Genomic DNA, 6,209 nt, shown 5'->3' on the forward strand with positions numbered 1-6,209 from the left:
CCCAGGAAAGAGCAGCACCAGGCTGGCACTGACATTACTAAAATAACTGAAAAGGAAAGGCTCCATTGTTTGTTAAATGTCAACAATGTAGTGTGGTGTTAATTTATTTTTTATTTATTAGGGGGCCAAAGCACAAGTGTGTGGAGTCTTGCTGCTATTTTAATTTCAGTGTTAGACATTTTAAAGATTTCTTGTGTTGATTTATTTTATATTTATTAAGGGGCCAAAACAGCCAAAGGAAACCAGCTATATTTTTTATTTAATGTTAATGTTCAAGTTTAAAGTTTGTTTATTTAACCCTGTTAACAATAAACAGGTCAGTTTCTCATACCAACTGTTGTGGATCATTCTAACTAACCCGATTAAGTAGTTGCTCTTGTTAGAGTAATATCGCTTGATCAAACTGTCTGTGAAACACTACATTACCCACAATTCTTACGCGTGACAGCATGGTGTAAATGGGGGGAATGCCAGCTCCGCTAGCCCCATCCCCACTTTTCCCCTTCATTTTTCTTTTTGCCTTAACAAATCTGTCCCTGAGATACTTCCACTTAGCTCTGCACACTGCCTCATCCTTGCCCAGTGTAGAGGGGATCTCTTTCCAAGAGTTGTTGCTCTGTTGAAAGTCCTTGTATCCTCTCTGTGATGTGTTGTAGAGGTGTGGGTACTTTCGCACCTCGTCTGCCAGTCTCTCCTCAAAACTCGCCTCCATCATCAGACGCCCCCGCTCTGTTCCACCACGCGATGGCGGCAAATACAAAATGCAGATCGGTGTCACATTTATTGGAGGTCGATGTGAAAAATACATGCCGAGCAGTCTTTTGTGTGACACTGGTGCGCGGAGCGGAGTCCACGCGGTCGTAAAATCTGAGCTTTGCGTGCATAGGGCTTGCGGACGTCCGCTTTTAGTCTGGGCGGACCGCTCTGTGTACATTCCGCCCGAGTATGTTTGGGCCTTTAGTGCGGAGCCAAGGGAGCCATATCCAGCAGCCTTGGGCTTGATGAGGCTCCCTAAAAAGCAGAGGCCAATGTTTTTAGGGGATGGAGATTTCATGAAATCACTGTGACCAAAGCCTTTACTATTTTAATGGTGCAGTAGGGTTGGGAAATGAAACTTGGTCCCAAATTAGAAATTCGGCAGACCATGTGATATTGTGTGGCATGAATTGATGGTTAAGATATCAACTATGGTAAAACACAAATAAAATAACTTGATAAAGGGATTTCCAGATACATCTACATTTCAACAGACCATGTTTTCAACAATCCTAGAAGAACCCTTTCTTCAGAGGCAAATGATTCTGGTAAGAATCTCAGGAGCCCCGGGAGGAACCCTTTTGGAAACCTTTCTAAGAGTGGACCACTGCTTTGTAATTGTCCATGTTTCCAGGCTGGCTGCAGTGCATGTGTTTATGGCAACCCAGATGGTTCTGGTAATCCATTGTTTCTGGCTGTGGAATGATTAAACTGTGATTTTGGGCACAGTTGCTTCTGTTGTTATACAAATTAAATCCACCACAGACTCAGTAAATTCACTGATGTTATTGGTGACGTTAACGGAGGTGTCCTGGGAGGAGGAGGAGAGTGGTGAGTTGATTTCCCCATCCTGATCAGTGGCCTGTTGTCATATGCCATCACCATCCAATGGCCATCACACACAGCACAACCAATAATTGTAAAATAGACATAAAAGCATACATTTGCATAATTTTAGCACAAATTTGATTATGCTGATAGAGACAACTGGAAAGGTCTGTGCCTTCTGGAATACAACCCAGCCCAGATTGTTACAATTGATGACTTAAACTTTGTCTTCATTGGCGTTGTCCACCCTGCTTTTTTACATGTAATTCTAAGTTTAGCTGAAATACATTTGAGTGTGTCTGTGTAGGTGTGTATGTACCCTACTCAAATTGGCATATTTTATAAAGAGAATACTCTTTTCTTTCAATATTATCTCATAGAAAAAGCCTGCCTTCTGTCCCCATCGCTCTTCAGTCTGTGGTCGCAGATGCTGATCATGCTCATATCTCTGTCATGATTGAAATGATATGACAGATATGTTCATCACCACCACAAACAGCCTCAAAGAGTTAAATGGACTATGTTATATTGTAAAGGCCTCAGAATGCTTCTGAAGAACTTATTTGTACAAAGTTTTAATACTGTACCTGTTCTGCCTGCATTTCCTTCACTTCCTCTCAACAGGAATTCTGTGTCTTTTGCAACAAAGCAGATAAACTGCATATGTTGATAACTGCACACACTATCATACAGTCTATCTTTTTGAAGGCGTTCATTGTGTTGTACTCAGTAAATGCAAAAAGAAGAAAGAAAGCCTAAGCTCTCTCTACTTTAACACCTCTGCACACCTGTGAAGAGGCTATGCTTGTTGCATTGTTTGTTTGGAAAGTCACAAAAAATGTTGAATTGGCTTCTCCTAATTTCCCTTTTTGAAAGTGAGTTTCTGAGGATGTTTAGACAGCCAGAAAAGCACTTCATATGAAGCATACTGAGGACTTAAGAGGCTCTCGTTAGTTTGTACTGCCAGAAACATAAAGTGCTTGGCTTTCTGTGTACCAGAGGACTTTTCAGTAATAACTACCTCACAGTTTATTTTTAGAATGGCAAATGTAAAAGCACTAATGAACTGGCTGATTGAGGCACTATTTTGTACTATTTTGTTATTTTGAGTTATTAGTTTGTTACCACTCGGCAGTCTGGCAGTGTAGACCAGGAGGGCAATGCCCAGTAAACAGCAACATGCGTGGGGAGTTTTCTTTGTTGTCTTTTGCAGGGTGACTCAAAATTCTTCTTTCACAGGCCAGCTGTTCAGACTTACGACCACTCATTACTAAAATTACCCAGTGGAATACCCGAAATTAAAATCACTCTCTCTCTCTCTGTTGCTCTATCTCTTCCATTTTCCCTTTCACATGATTCAACTTAAAAGTCACTGAGGGCCACCTGGCATGAAGTGGTGCAACTGTCATTGCTTGTTTCATACCGACATATTTGTCATTTTCAGGGCCATCACCCACGCTGTGTAAGTAGCAAATGTACTTGCTCTCAGCTATGTGCCCGTGGACATGTAGGTCTTAAAATGAGGTGTGATCAGGCACATCCTAAGCATATTGCAATTTTGAGGCAGCTGAAAGTGATTTCGACATTGACCAATAAAAACCTGGTCTTAAGTCAGTGGTGCAGTATTTTCTTGCTATTTAAAGGGTGCATTATTTAATTGTAAGGTACGACTACAAATGGGTTCACATTGCATGTACACGTCACACGTTACACACACAGGGATGCGTGGATGGGTTGCAGGTGGGTGAAATAATACATTGTTAATTACATTCTGTAAAATATGAACATAGCAGAGAGCAGAGCAGAGCTGCATCGCGACTCCACATTAAGAGATACACTGTGTGCATTTATGCACAAGGAGCAGCCTAACTTTATTGATTATGTCATGAGCTAAAAGTTTAGCTCTGTTTCCTCTGTCAAGTTTATAACTACAGTTTTTAGTTATGCTGCTTAAATGTCCTTCAATACTTGCTGCAGTGCCATGACAGCTCTTACTGCATTACTCTCAGGAGAAAAGCGCTTGCCGCCAAATCTGCCATGTAAATAGCAGTGCACCAGGTGCACCTGGTTATTATAGGGAATGGGAAAGGATTCTGATTGGTTGGATTCATGTTACACCCAAAACAAACCTGTGATTAAGGGACTAAATACAACCATTTTTTCCCCATGCCTTACATTGTGCCAAGTTTATGGGCCATTTTATTAGCCAAGTGTTGCAAAGTGTTCACTGTGCTATATCATGCTTTCACTTTGCCCTGTCTTACGTATCCACAATATGTAGGTGTTTACTTCGTTCTCAGGTTTTGATGGGCCCATAACGAACAAAATGTTTAAAGTATCAAAATATGAGTGGAACTTATATGATTACCCCATAGATGTTTAGGGGTGATAATATTTTGAGAAATAACACTGCATATTTCGCTAGTTTAGTAATGAGCGAGTGTATATAAAAACATGCTAAAATGTGGGATACTTCCAGCCCTAATGATTTCACAGAGGTTTACTTATGTTGTCCATGTCTTATCAACGTGACAGGACAAAGTGACTCAACTAATTTCAAGATATGTGATACATGAGGTGCGCAGAACTCTAGTAGCAATCATGTGATCCCTGATTAGTTTCACCACTGAATGATCTGTTATGGATGAGAGAGTGGTGTGAGTGAGAAACTGTGACAGTGATTAAACTTTTGTCTTGCTCTTGGGCTATAAATATGATTTATCCATGTGTTATTATTTTATGGATAGCTGTTAGCTGATTAGCTAAACGGTTCAAATGCAAAAGCTTTTTGGAAGGACTGCAGAGGTGAGGTCAGCCTCAAGTGAGTGACTGAGTGATGAAATTACACCATTGGTCAGAGTGACTGATGATGCGCGTATAGGTGTTTTCTCATTGGCTGTTGCTCTTTTGAAATCAATAGTTGTTAAAATGCTGACAGAGCCGGGGACACTCACAGTTGTGTATTATTGCATTTTTCAGTTTCCGTAACCAATGTGGCATCATAGCATGATGGAATTAGCAAGCACAAGTAGCCATCACATGAGTATATTGAACAACTTAATGTTTTATCAACCCACTCGGAAAGTGCATTGTTATCATAACAGAGTGACAGCTTTGTTAGGCTTATTATCTGTAACCACTCTAACAGTATCATAAAAGCATGGTGGAATTAGCAAGCTAGCTGGCTAACTAGCCAACCGTGGTTGAAATGGCAGTTTTGGACAGAGTAAAGAGAGGATCACCTCATCAATGTGTTTGACGAACAGCCATATCTGTCTGACACAAGCCTTAAATTCATTTAAACGTTATTGACTATTACATGTTATGAGGAGAAAGTTATAATAACATACAGAGTGACATTAAAGTGAATATTACATATTAAAATGTCAGTACAGGTGTGACCACACTGTTAAAATTTCCCTTTCGTAATCGGCACCAAAAGGATGTTTTATAAACTGACGTTATCTGCGGAACTTTGCTCTGATAGTGGTCATTGGCTTCGCAGCTTACACCAGTCACATCCCCTGACTGGAGCTGAAGATGGGAGGGTTGTGTTAAATTGAGCGAAAAGGAGCTTGATCAGTAGGTCCAGCTCAAAGGAAAGCAGGTCCCTTCTGCTGTATGACTGTGTCTAAATGTTCTTTATTTTTAAGATGTATTGAAATAATTTTTGTAGACTGGACCGCAACAATGGGGCCAGCTCATACAAGCTCTGTGAGCAAAAGTCGAGGAAAATGAAAGTCTGTGACTGGGTGTATGCCAGCCACTTCCTTTTTTCAAATTAAAGGCTCTCTAGCGTTTCATTTTCCTGCCAAATACAAGGCTTTGACCTAGTCTTGATATTTCTTTTCTGGCAGTTATTAAACATCTTCAGGTGCATTACCACCACCCTCCTCACTTAAGTAAGCCTGGGCCTGTTTTGCATGTAGCCTAGGAAAACAGAGAAGGTTGCAATCAGAATTTGTGATCATGCTCACCCATATATGTGTGGCTAAGTGTAAATCTAAGTGTATTAAATCGCCTCTGAATTGTATGTACATAGACACTGTAATGTTCAGGGTCAAAAGGAGCCATGAAGAGTATAAAATATTAGACACAGTGTGTAATGTTTGCTGTTATTTTCAGTTTAGAGAACTACATGTTTTAGCTTACACCATCATTTTTCCCTCATCATCTATCATTATCAGTAACTTGTTGGACAACTGAGATAAGCTTAATTAATGACGGCAAATAGCATCTGACATCTGTTAGAGAAACAATGAATACTAAAGTCAGACACGTGCTCCTTAAATAGAATTAACAACAGTATAGCCAACACATCTTCAGCAGACACAGCGATAGTAGTGGTAGTTATTTGCTAAAACAGACCTGTGTGGTTCTGTGTCAAAAGGTATCTTTTATTTTCCATACATGACTTCTGTGTGTGTACAGTGTGCATTTCATCCCCAGGGGCCTATTGCACAAAACTAGGATAAGGGATTAAGCTGGGATATCTTGGTTATCCTGGCTCAACTTATCCGTGATCCGGTTGCACAAAAGCAGGATAGTGGAAAGCGGGATATGTTATGACATAAGTTACCATGGAGATTTATTCTGTGGAGCTAGCCTGCTCCAGACCAGGCTAA

Source organism: Epinephelus moara, chromosome 8, assembly GCF_006386435.1.
Source record: "Epinephelus moara isolate mb chromosome 8, YSFRI_EMoa_1.0, whole genome shotgun sequence".
In the NCBI taxonomy this organism is placed as follows: Eukaryota; Metazoa; Chordata; class Actinopteri; order Perciformes; family Serranidae; genus Epinephelus; species Epinephelus moara.